At 47.4% G+C, this 12,692-nt stretch overlaps 1 long non-coding RNA gene across 2 annotated transcripts in view; it reads right to left on the reverse strand.

Moving 5' to 3' along the window:
* LOC145538948 (uncharacterized) overlaps positions 1 to 12,692 on the reverse strand; it is a 170,081-nt gene that overhangs the window by 142,486 nt on the left and 14,903 nt on the right. For both annotated transcript variants that reach the window (XR_014077352.1, XR_014077355.1), the window contains exons 3-5: positions 9,243 to 9,543; positions 7,078 to 7,273; positions 241 to 411 (exon numbers count right to left, since the gene is read on the reverse strand). This is a non-coding gene — a long non-coding RNA (uncharacterized LOC145538948). The remainder of the gene's footprint in view (positions 1 to 240; positions 412 to 7,077; positions 7,274 to 9,242; positions 9,544 to 12,692) is intronic.

The following is a 12,692-nucleotide window of genomic DNA, read 5'->3' on the forward strand; positions in this document are numbered from 1 at the left end:
GCAACCAGATTTCCTAAAGAAATCTTTACGGTCAAGGAAAGGACTCAGATTCTATTAAACATCCTCGCTCACTCATTCTGCTCCTCCCAATCATGGCTACTGACGAAAACCAGTAAGCCTAACAGTTTAAGTGATGCGGCCGGACCGGGACAGAGAGCACAAGAAAGGTAAACACTTGGAATCACATCCCGTTCCGCCTGCCAGCACACACAAAAGGCTGACTGCTTCTGTAACTCTTACCAGGGACAAGACGCAAAGAGCTTGGCGGGCTCCACTTTCCCATTCAGTGTTCGATCTCAGCCCTTTTCTTCTTCTTGTAGAAACAAATGAAAGAAATCACCGAGCTACTTGCTGTCCCAAGTGAAGGCACACTTCTCTTCCACTCACTTTTGTAAACATCACTAGCAGATTCTGCAAAGACAAGGACAACTCAGGAACACACCTGTCCTCCAGATGTCCCCAAGTAAGCTAGCCAGGGTGAGTAGTAACAGGATAAGAGTTTGTTTCCCCTCCTCCCTTTGCTCCAGTGAAATGCAGGTAGCGGAGGATGCCTGTCCCACAGTCATCTCTCCAGCAGCCTGTCACCATTCAGCCCCTCCACATCCTGCCAGCATGAGGGAGGGACAGCTGTGTTCCACCCAGTGCCATCTGTAGCACCCAGTCCCAAGACCACGCTTCTTCCCTGCAGTAGTTGCTGGTGCCCACAAGGGAGCGGGGGGCACACACAGTTTCTCAGCCACAGTAGTCAAGCTGGCCCCAGCCAGGAAACGGCAGTCGCTTTCCACTACCAGTTCCTTTAAGTGATGACCTTCCTCTTAGCAGAGGCTGATGGGAAACGTGCCCACAGCTGGGCATTCAGAGCTGGTGCCCAGAACTCCAAATCCAAGGGCATTCTTCCATTTAACCACTCAGTAACTTCCTTTTGCAAGTACACTTTGTTTTTCAAACACATTTAAGCAGAACAAAGCAGAGTTCCAAGCAGATCTATAAAATGCTTTCTCACAAAGAAACAGTTTTTATTTTTATTCTAGTAGATCATCTAGTAATTGACGTTCTCCATAACAAATGGGTAATCTCCTATAGATCACATATAAATATTTAAAATTATTTTCCGGATGTCCAGGCAAACGTGTAGGTCAGCAGCCGCTTTTTCTTATTTCCAGTGCTTTCTGGTTGGGCAAGGAGCCCAGGTACCCATATGTGCTGTGCAAATGAGTGAGGTGCCGGGGCCACTCAGGAAAAGGGGTGTCATGAAGTGTGTCTCAGTTTTGCTTTCAGTTTATCAAAGACAAGACAGCCACATCCATAACCTTATAAATCGATACCTAAATGGTCAATGGGTGCAATAGATATTTTATTCACAAAGTGAAGCATGTGGTCCAGATCCTTAGAAGCATCTTCTTTGAGCTAGAAAGTCTCAGTTCAGTTTAGTCACTCAGTCGTGTCCAATTCTTTGTGACCCCATGAATTGCAGCACGCCAGGCCTCCCTGTCCATCACTAACTCCCTAAATCCACCCAAACCCATGTCCATCGAGTCGGTGATGCCATCCAGCCATCTCATCCTCTGTCATCCCCTTCTCCTCCTGCCCCCAATCCTTCCCAGTATTAGGGTCTTCACCAATGAGTCAACTCTTCGCATCAGGTGGCCAAAGTATTGGAATTTCAGCTTCAACATCAGTCTTTCCAATGAACACCCAGGACTGATCTCCTTTAGGATGGACTGGTTGGATCTTCTTGCAGTCCAAGGGACTCTCAAGAGTCTTCTCCAACACCACAGTTCAAAAGCATCAATTCTTCAGCGCTCAGCTTTCTTTATAGTCCAACTCTCACATCCATACATGACTACTGGAAAAACCATAGCCTTGACTAGATGGACCTTTGTTGGCAAAGTAATGTCTCTGCTTTTAAATATGCTATCTAGGTTGGTCATAACTTTCCTTCCAAGGAGTAAGCGTCTTTTAATTTCATGGCTGCAATCACCATCTGCAGTGATTTTGAAGCCCAAAAAAATAACGTCTGACATGGTTTCCACTGTTTCCCCATCTATTTCCCATGAAATGATGGGACTGGATGCCATGATCTTAGTTTTCTGAATGTTGAACTTTAAGCCAACTTTTTTACTCTCCTCTTTCACTTTCATCAAGAGGCTCTTTAGTTCTTCTTTGCTTTCTGTCATAAGGGTGGTGTCACCTGCATAGCTGAGGTTACTGATATTTCTCCCAGCGATTTTGATTCCAGATTGTGTTTCTTCCAGCCCAGCGTTTCTCATGATGTACTCTGCATATAAGTTAAATAAGCAGGGTGACAATATACAGCCTTGACGTACTCCTTTTCCTATTTGGAACCAGTCTGTTGTTCCATGTCCAGTTCTAACTGTTGCTTCCTGACCTGCATAGAGGTTTCTCAAGAGACAGGTCAGGTGGTCTGGTATTCCCATCTCTTTCAGAATTTTCCACAGTTTATTGTGATCAACACAGTCAAAGGCTTTGGCATAGTCAATAAAGCAGAAATAGATGTTTTTCTGGAACTCTCTTGCTTTTTCGATGATCCAGCGGATGTTGGCAATTTGATCTCTGGTTCCTCTGACTTTTCTAAATCCAGCTTGAACATCTGGAAATTCATGGTTCATGTATTGCTGAAGTTTGTCTTGGAGAATTTAGAGCATTACTTTACTAGCATGTGAGATGAGTGCAACTGTGCGGTAGTTTGAGCATTCTTTGGCATTGCCTTTCTTTGGGATTGGAATGAAAACTGGCCTTTTCCAGTCCTGTGGCCACTGCTGAGTTTTCCAGATTTGCTGGCATATTGAGTGCAGCACTTTCACAGCATCATCTTTTAGGATTTGAAATAGCTCAACTGGAATTCCATCACCTCCACTAGCTTTTTTTGTAGTGATGCTTTCTAAGGCCCACTTGACTTCACATTCCATGATGTCTGACTCTAAGTGAGTGATCACACTATCGTGATTATCTGGGTCATGAAGATCTTTTTTTGTACAGTTCTTCTGTGTATTCTCGCCACCTCTTCTTAATATCTTCTGCTTCTGTTAGGTCCATAGCATTTCTGTCCTTTATTGAGCCCATCTTTGCATGAAACGTTCCCTTGGTATCTCTAATTTTCTTGAAGAGATCTCTAGTCTTTCTCAATCTGTTGTTTTCCTCTATTTCTTTGCATCGGTCGCTGATGAAGGCTTTCTTATCTCTCCTTGCTATTCTTTGGAACTCTGCATTCAGATAGGAATATCTTTCCTTTTTGCCTTTGCTTTTCACTTCTCTTCTTTTCACAGCTATTTGTAAGTCCTCTTCAGATAGCCATTTTGCTGTTTTGCATTTCTTTTCCATGGGGATTGTCTTGATCCCTGTCTCCTGTACAGTGTCACGAACCTCTGTCCATAGTTCATCAGGCACTCTGTCTATCAGATCTAGTCCCTTAAATCTATTTGTCACTTCCACTGTATAATCATAAGGGATTTGATTTAGGTCATACCTGAATGGTCTAGTGGTTTTCCCTACTTTCTTCAATTTAAGTCTGAATTTGGCAATAAGGAGTTCATGATCTGAGCCTCAGTCAGCTCCCGGTCTTGTTTTTGCTGACTGTATAGAGCTTCTCCATCTTTGGCTGCGAAGAATATAATTTAACTCAGATGACCATTATATCTACTACTGTGGGCAGGAATCCCTTAGAAGAAATGGAGTAGCCATCACGGTCAACAAAAGAGTCCAAAATGCAGTACTTGGTTGCAATCTCAAAAACGACAGAATGATCTCTGTTTGTTTCCAAGGCAAACCATTCAATATCATGGTAATCCAAGTCTACGCCCCAACCAGTAACACTGAAGAAGCTAAAGTTGAACGGTTCTATGAAGACCTACAAGACCTTTTAGAACTGCTGCTGCTGCTGCTGCTGCTGCTACTGCTAAGTCGCTTCAGTCGTGTCCGACTCTGTGCGACCCCATAGACGGCAGCCCTCCAGGCTCCTTCGTCCCTGGGATTCTCCAGGCAAGAATATTGGAGTGGGTTGCCATTTCCTTCTCCAGTGCATGAAAATGAAAAGTGAAAGTGAAGTCGCTCAGTCGTGTCTGACTCTTCGCGACCCCATGGGCTGTAGCCTACCAGGCTCCTCCGTCCATGGGGCTTCCCAGGCAAGAGTACTGGAGTGGGGTGCCATTGCCTTCTCCGCTTTTAGAACTAACACCCAAAAAAGATGTCCTTTTCATTATAGGGGACTGGAATGCAAAAGTAGGAAGTCAGGAAACACCTGGCGTAACAGGCAAATTTGGCCTTGGAGTACAGAATGAAGCAGGGCAAAGGCTAACAGAGTTTTGCCAAGAGAACGCACTGGTCATAGCAAACACCCTCTTCCAACAACACAAGTGAAGACTCCACACATGGACATCACCAGATGGTCAACACTGAAATCAGAAAGTCTCAGCCTAACTGCAGTCTGAAATTCAATAATGTACGAACGGTTTCCTTTCTTTGCTGGGGACCTGATCCGGGTGCAATGAATAAGTAACAAAACTCATAATGTAGCGTCTGGATACAGCAGCAATCTCTATTACCTCTCCCAGTTTCCCTGAGGCAGGAATTTAGACACTGCTCATCTGGGCTTTTCCAGCTCAGAGTCCCAGGAGGACCCATCAAGGGACAGCAGAGGCTGCAGTCACTACTGGTGGGCAAGTTCAGTGACCCTCAGGCTACTGGAATGTCCTCACAGCATTTCAGCTGGCATCCCCCAGAGCAAGCCAAACCAGAGAGGACAGCTGGGCAATGTTTGTGACCCATGGCCTCGGCGCCTCACAGCAAGACCTCCAGCACAGTTCACTGTGGGACAAGTGTTATAAAGGTGTAGGATTATCACACTATCCAAGAGCTAATGGGCAGGACGCATGCTGGTGTGACCCCTTCAGAAGATTCAATTTGCCCCAGGGTTTAGCATTCAAGAGGCTTTCCCTGGTGGCTCAGATGATAAAGACTCCACCTGCAATGCAGGAGACCTGGGTTCAATCCCTGGGTTGGGAAGATGCCCTGGAGGAGGGCTTGACAACCCACTCCGGTATTCTTGCCTGGAGAATCCCATGGACAGAGGAGCCTGGAGGGCTACAGTCCACAGGGTCACAAAGAGTCAGACATGACTGAAGCATCTTACAGCATGTACGCACACGAGCATATCACCTGGATCAGCTCACGCTGGGGAGGGGTGAGGGGATAGTTTCCCTGTGACACAGGTGGTCTGGCTCTGAAGTCCCACCCCCAGCATTCTGCTAGAAAGTTCTGCTCTAAAGTTTGTTCTTTTTTTTTTTATTGGAGTATAATTGCTTTACAATGTTGTGTTCTTTTCTGCTATGCAACAAAGTGATTCAGCTATATGCATGCATATACCCCCTCCTTCTTAAGCCTCCCTCCCTCCTCCCCACCAATCTCACCCCTCTAATTCATCACAGAGGACAGAACTGAGCTCCATGTGCAGTACAGCGGTTTCCCGCTAGCTATCTATTTTACATATAATAATGTATTTACGTCAGTGCTACTCTCTCAACTCATCCCACCATCCCTTTCCCCCCACCTGTGTCCACAGGTCTGTTCTCTAAATCTGCATCTCTATTCCTGCCCTGCAAATAGGTTCATGTCTACCTGCCTCCTGAGAAACCTGTATACAGGTCAAGAAGTAACAGTTAGAATTAGACATGGAACAATAGACTGGTTCAAAATTGGGAAAAGTGTATGTCAAGGCTATATATTGTCACCTTGCTCATTTAACTTATATCCAGAATACATCATGTGAAATTCCGGGCTGGATGAAGCGCAAGCTGGAATCGGGATTGCTGGGAGAAATATCAGTAACCTCAGATATGCAGATGACACCACCCTTATGGCAGAAAGCAAAGAGAAACTAAAGAGCCTCTTGATGAAGGTAAAAGAGGAGAGTGAAAAAACTAGCTTAAAACTCAACATTCAAAAACAAAGATCCTGACATCTGGTCCCATCACTTGATGGCAAATAGAAGGGAGAAAGGTAGAAGCAGTGACAGATTTCCTCTTCTTGGGCTCTAAAATCACTGCGGATGGGGACTGCAGCCATGAAATTATAAAATGATTGCTTCTTGGCAGGAAAGCTATGACAAACCTAGACAGTGTGTTAAAAAGCCTAGAAGTCACTTTGCCTACAAAGGTCCGTATAGTCAAAGCTATGAATTTTCCAGTAGTCATGTATGGATGTGAGAGCTGGACTATAAAGAAGGCTGAGCACCTAAGAATTGATGTTTTCAAACTGTGGTGGTGGAGAAGACTCTTGAGAGTCCCTTGGACAGCAAGGAGATCAAATCAGTCAATCCTAAAGGAAATCAACCCTAAATATTCATTGGAAGGACTGATGCTGAAGCTGAAGCTCCAATACTTTGGCCACCTGATGCAGAGCCAACTCATTGGAAAAGACTGTGATGCTGGGAAAGATTGAAGTCAAGAGAAGAAGGGAGAAACAGAAGTTGAGATGGTTGGATGGCATCACTTACTCAATGGACATGAATTTGAGCAAACAACCCAGGAGATTGTGAAGGACAGGGAAGCCTAGCTTGCTACAGTCCAGTCCATGGGGTCGCAAAGAGTCGTACACAACTGACCGACTAAACAATGAGACCCAAACCAGCAGCCACAGCTGGTCTTTGGATGGAGCCTGGAGAGAAAGCTTGCCAAGCAGCCGGATAGAATGTCAGTGAACCTCGGGGCTCAGAAGTAACTCGCTTTTCTGTTACACAGTTTCCACCAGTGACCCTGCACAGGCCAGGTCAACTCAGAACATTCAGTACAAATGCTGGGCTGTCCGCTCATCCCTAAAAAAAGCCTCTAGCTCTTGGCACCAATGCAGCTTAGAAAGCAAGCTCCCCCGGGAAAGGAAAGGAGTCCTACCTACACTTGGGATAACAAAGCTGACCAGAATCTAGACCTGCTTCCATGTGACCAGGGGAGGACTTGCCACATGGGAGGTGGGAGGCAATGGGCAGCGTGACGGCAGCCAGAAAGCTACTGAAAGGGGCCCCAGAGAGCTGCAGGAAGGCATTCCAGGTTGAGTGAGGCTCACCATTTCCACAGCAGTTTCTTCTGAAGTCCACATTCTCCTCTCACTGCAGTAATGACCCCACTTGGTCCCAGAGTGGTTCTCAGAGCCTCACAGCATGTTAGTGTGGAGATGCAATCCCAGTACTTGGAGAGAAGAAGCAGCGCCCTGGAGCCTCAGTACAAAGACTGGTCCATTAACATCAGACAGGTTTATTGGGCTGTGAATGTGAAAGTGATAGTCACTCAATCATGACCGACTCTTTGATACCCCATGGACTGTAGCCTGCCAGGCTCCTCTGTCCATGGAATTCTCCAGGCAAGCATACTGAAGTGGATTGCCATTTCCTTCTTCAGGGAATCTTCCCAATCCAGGGATCGAACTGAGGTCTCCTGCATTGCAAGCAGATTCTTTACCATCTGAGCCACCAGGGAAGCAGCAGACAGGTTTACTGGGCTGAGGAGGAAGAAATTCTGAGTGAGGGAAGGGAAGGAGCACAACAGATTCCTTAGCATCACTGATATGTCCTTGAGTGGACATGCTGCTCAGGATGAACCTATGAGTTCATGCCCGGATGAACCATCCTGGCAGGCATGGATGCAGGGCTAGTCAGTAACAGAGAGAGGGCTATAGGTACTTAAAAAAGGAAGCCTGGTAACTGGAGACTTGCTGTTATGTTGCCCTCTATGCCCTGAGCAAATGTCTGTGAGATACTTCCAGATCCATTCAAGGATGTATCCACTTTATCACTCCTACTTCCCACACTGTGTGTTGCACACTGTATCAAAGGCAGTGTATTACTGCTCCTATTACTGCAACGATGAACATCTACTGTGTCCCTCCTAAGGGCCAGCATTATCTGAAACAGTCTCCATACATTTTGCTCTTTAAACTACGCAGTACTCCTAAGAGGTAAACACTATTCTTATTACCCCCACTGTGTAGATGGGGAAAATGAGGCAGAGAGAAGTGGCATAGTCACTGGCCTGGCTTGAGAACCTGCACCCAGCACCCTGTCCATGCTACACAGGAGGGCTGGTCAGAGCCTTCTGTGCATGCTCACCAGCTCATTCATTCAGTGCCTAGAGCTCAGTCCACAGGTCACATTGTTTGCAGTGGGGATTCAAGGAGGAAGAGGGGGTGGGGATTTCATAGTTGGGATGGTGAGTCATCAGAAGGTCATTGAGTGGATCCCAAGCCACCCACTTCACCACTGCTAGGGCCACCATGTCCAGCAAGTCAGTGGGCTCTGGGGGCTTGGGTCTCACTCCTTGAGGATGGAGCCCTGGGCGAGATGAGCCTGGCTCCTGCATTTGATTCAATCACCAGATAATCACCCAGAACCGCACCCTGCTCAGAGCACAGTGGTTGCTCTCAACAAGACAAGATTCTACCCTCAGGGTCTGCATTCTAGCTGAGGGGGAAGCAGCAATAAACAGAAAACACTGAAGAAGCAAGTCCTGAAGAATGCAGACAGTGACAAGCTGCCAGGAAAGTGAAAGCAGGGTGTCCAGGAGAGGCCACTGGTCTTGTGGGAGCTGGTGTTACAGAGGTGAGATGGAAGCCAAGGTGGGGGGCCCCAGGGGATCTGGGCAAGTAGACTGAGGGGAGGAGGGGGAGACAGGCAGAGCAGGGGGCCAGACCTCCCTCAGGCAGCGCCTGGAGATCTGCCCTCTGCTCAGGTGCTCTGATATCATGGCAACCCCCAGCCACAGAGTCACCTGAAAAAGGCTTGTTGGGAACGGAGCTCAGAACTTGAAACACAGGCCACAGAATGAAGAGACGCAAAGGGAAGCCACACCTGAGGGCAGGGTCCTACTTCAACTGGGCCATTGTCCCTGCCCCCAGCCCCCCGAAGCAGCCCGGGTGCCTACCCGCCTGCAGGCTGTGACCTAACTGGCTTGAAATCATGTCATTCATGCTGGTTCAGAGTTACAATACAAAGTGACACTTCCCAAGGCCCTTAGTGGCTGCACAAAGCAAATGCAGGATGCCCAGGTCTACAGCAGGGAGGGCGGGGAGCCTGGAAAACTGGAGGCCTGGGCTTCCCTCTGAAGGCACCGCCTTAAACACTTGAAATGCAGGAGCAGATGTTTAAACTGTCTGGGAACTGAATCGTGTCACCACCCCGTGAGGCTTCCAGCTTAGTGGAGGAGCAATCTCTATCTATTCCAACCCTCCTGAGTTACCTGAGAGAAGACAGAGGCAGGAGCTGGCCGGGGCCACATCTTCAGGTGCACATGGAGGGAGGCTCCACAGCAGGGCCAAGCTGGGCGATGACAGGGCTGACTCAGGGCTCTGGGTCAGGGGACAGTCACGGCTGACCATGGCACCTTGGGAATCCAGAGAGGAGTGCCTTGGCACTGTCAGATCAGTGTACAGATGGTACATCCGGGCTCGTGTTTGGATAGCCACTCTGTTGACAGCTTGAGAGTCAGCACCGAGTGTCCTGCAGGACAAATAGCTCCACTTCCCAGGCCTCTCCTTGTCCTGAAGAACCAAGGTCACAGACACTTGTCTCATGGCCAGCAAGGGCACTAACAGCCACCCAAATGCCCAGTCCCTGAAGCCAGGCTTCTCACTCACAGCAAGGGAAGGAAGCCCCGGGCCAGGTCTTGGAGACCACCCCCTCCCCCCCCACCTGGTCAGAGCCACTAAAAGGCCTGGATGTTGCCGTGACGTGAACGTACCTAGAGTCTGTCATACAAAGTGAAGTAAGTCAGAAAGAGAAAAACAAATATCATATTTGTTGTCAGTCGCTCAGTCATGTCCGATGCTTTGTGACTCCAAGGACTGCAGCACGCCAGGCTTCCCTGTCCCTCACTATCTCCCAGAGTGTGCTCAAACTCATGTCCATTGAATCAGTGGTGCCATCCAACCATCTCATCCTCTGTTGTCCCCTTCTCCTCCTGCCCTCAATCTTTCCCAGCATCACGGTCTTTTCCAATGAGTCAGCTCTTTGCATCAGGTGGCCAGAGTACTGGAGCTTCAGCTTCAGCATCAGTCTTTCCAATGACTGTTCAAATATCATGTATTAATGCATATATATGGAATTTAGAAAAATGGTACAGGTGAACTTATTTCCAGAGCAGGAATAGAGGTGCAGATGTAGAGAACAGACATGTAGACTCGGGGCAGGTGGTGGGGGAGGGGAGGGTGAGATGAATGGGAGAGCAGCATTGACATATATACACTACCACGTGTAAAACAGACAGATAGTGGGAACCTGCTGTACAGCTCAGTGGAGCTCAGCTTGCACTCTGAGGTCACCTAGAGGCTTGTGGGAGGGGTGTGAGGAAGGTTGAAGAGGGAGGGAATATATGTATACACATAGCTGATTCGCTGTAGAGCAATTATATTCCAATAATAAATAAATGGCTTCCCAGGTGGATCAGTGGTAAAGAATCTGCCACCAGTGCAGGAGCTGCAGGAGACGCAAGTTCGATCCCTGGGTCAGAAAGATTCCCTGGAGAAAGAAATGACAACCCATTCCAGTATTCTTGCCGGGGAAATCCCATGGACAGAGAAGCCTGGTGGGCTTCAGTCCATGTCTATGTCAAATATTGTCTGTAGTCATCAGAGATTAATTTGTTGTTGATTTCAAAGGAAGCCCATAGGAGGATGGGGAGGCATGGTGAATTTCTCCAACTTAATGAATCAAATCAAAGAAAATCTGCCTAAACCCTGGCTGTGCATCCAGGTGAGCACAACACATCTTTGGGCAGCTTGTGTCCATTTCAATATCAGCACAGCTACTAGGAGAATAGTCTGTGTCGAGCACAGATCCGAGTCTATAACTTGATGGCGACTGGCAAGTTTAAAGAATCGCAGTGGTTCATCCTCAGAAGAGCTGGCACCTTCTTCAGAACCTTCCAAAAGAAAATGGTGGTTTGGCCAACACTAGCATCCAAGCCATGATGGGCTGTCAGAAATTCTAGACACGCTGGTCAGTGCCTCCAATGGCACCATGGAGGGATGCCAGCCATGGCTGGACCCTGAGATAGTTGGCACTGATCAAAATCCCAGAATCTTCCTTATTGCGGTTCTTAAAAACACTGTCCACAAAAACTAGATCCTTCCAACCTCCAGGAGGTTTTTTGTCCTGCCTGCTGTTCATGTGGCTCCTCTAGACTGTCTGCAGAGGAAAAGCAAAGCTAAGACTGTCTGGCCACCCATGGAAACCCTCAGTCTGGCATGAGCCATCTGCAGTTTGGGGGCATGTTACCCACAAATAGCAGGTGTACCAGATGTCTGGGTAAGGCCCACACTATGAGCAGGCCATGTCTGTGCTGGCCTGTTCAGAGTCACTTATATTGTGTCTCCCCAGTCAGCTCAGACCAGCTCCATCGCCCCTACTTCTGCAAATAGCTGTAGGTGTCTCCTGTCCTATTTCTCCAGGCAAAGCCAATCTGAGAGGGCCCACACTTGGATTGTTTTCCAAAGAGATGGTAAGACGTTTAATTCTATGTGAAACTGTTTAATTCTGGTGAAACTGTTTACCAGACACCTGGTAAAACATTATCTCTTGGTACGTCTGTGGGATGTTTCAGAGGAGCTTAGCATTTGATTCAGTGGACTGAGTCAAGGTCACCGTTGCCAGTGTGGGCAGTCATCAGCCAGTCTCCTGAGGACCTGAAAGGGACAAAAACGCAGAGGAAGGGCAGATTCACTCTCCCCTCTTAAGTGGGACGTCTGTCTTCTCCTGTCTTCAGACATCAGACTTCCGGACTCTGACTGAATTCTACCAGACTTTCCTGATCTCAAGCTTGCAGACAGCAGATCATGGCACCTCTCAGCCTCCATAAATGTGTGAGTCAATTGCTATAATAAGTCTTCTCTTACATCCATCTATCTATCTATCCTGTTGGTTCTGTTTCTCTGGGAACCCTGACGATACAAGTTGTATCGATATATTTTCAACACAGCGCCACCTGAAAATTGACCACAACCCCTCCCCCTACAAGCCTCCCTCACACAACAAATGGCAACAGAGGGAAAAAAAATCCCTTCTGGGCTGAGAATGGAAAAGGGAGATTTCACCTCCTAGTTTGTGTAAATTTATTGACTTCCTTCTATTCATAGCCTACCAAGTGGCTGATGGAAATGGCAGAGGATTCAGCTTTCATGAAAAATGAAGGTGGGACAGCAAGGTTTCTCCATGAGTAATTGTGGTAGGTGAATGTTTTACAGCCTTAGAGAAAACGAGGCTGCTGTATATACTTTGCTACTACCTGGGTAAGTGGTTTCCTGGCCTGGTTTTCACTAAGAAGCATGATTTGCACTAGTTGTCAGTATAATTCCCCAGATTTGCCTGAAAATACTCTGGACTGTGTCCTCCCAACCTTCAGCTTTCATTCAGCTTCGCTCCTGAGATAAAGCCATTGGTGATGTTCCTGCTCAGTTATGGTTCTGTCTTTGTTCAGTGTGGGCTTGGCAAATGGTTACACGTTTTCCCCTCATATACAGACAGAGATAGACAATAGATGATAGATAGATAGATAGATAGTAGATAGATAAATGTTGTGGTTTAGACACTAAGTTGTGACCAACTCTTTGTGACCCCATGGACTATAGCCACGAAGCTCCGCCATCCATGGGATTCTCCAGACAAGAATACTGGAGTGGGCTGTCATTTCCTT

The sequence above is a fragment of the Giraffa tippelskirchi genome, chromosome 1, assembly GCF_054371585.1.
Source record: "Giraffa tippelskirchi isolate mGirTip1 chromosome 1, T2T-mGirTip1v1.2.pri, whole genome shotgun sequence".
Classification (NCBI taxonomy): domain Eukaryota; kingdom Metazoa; phylum Chordata; class Mammalia; order Artiodactyla; family Giraffidae; genus Giraffa; species Giraffa tippelskirchi.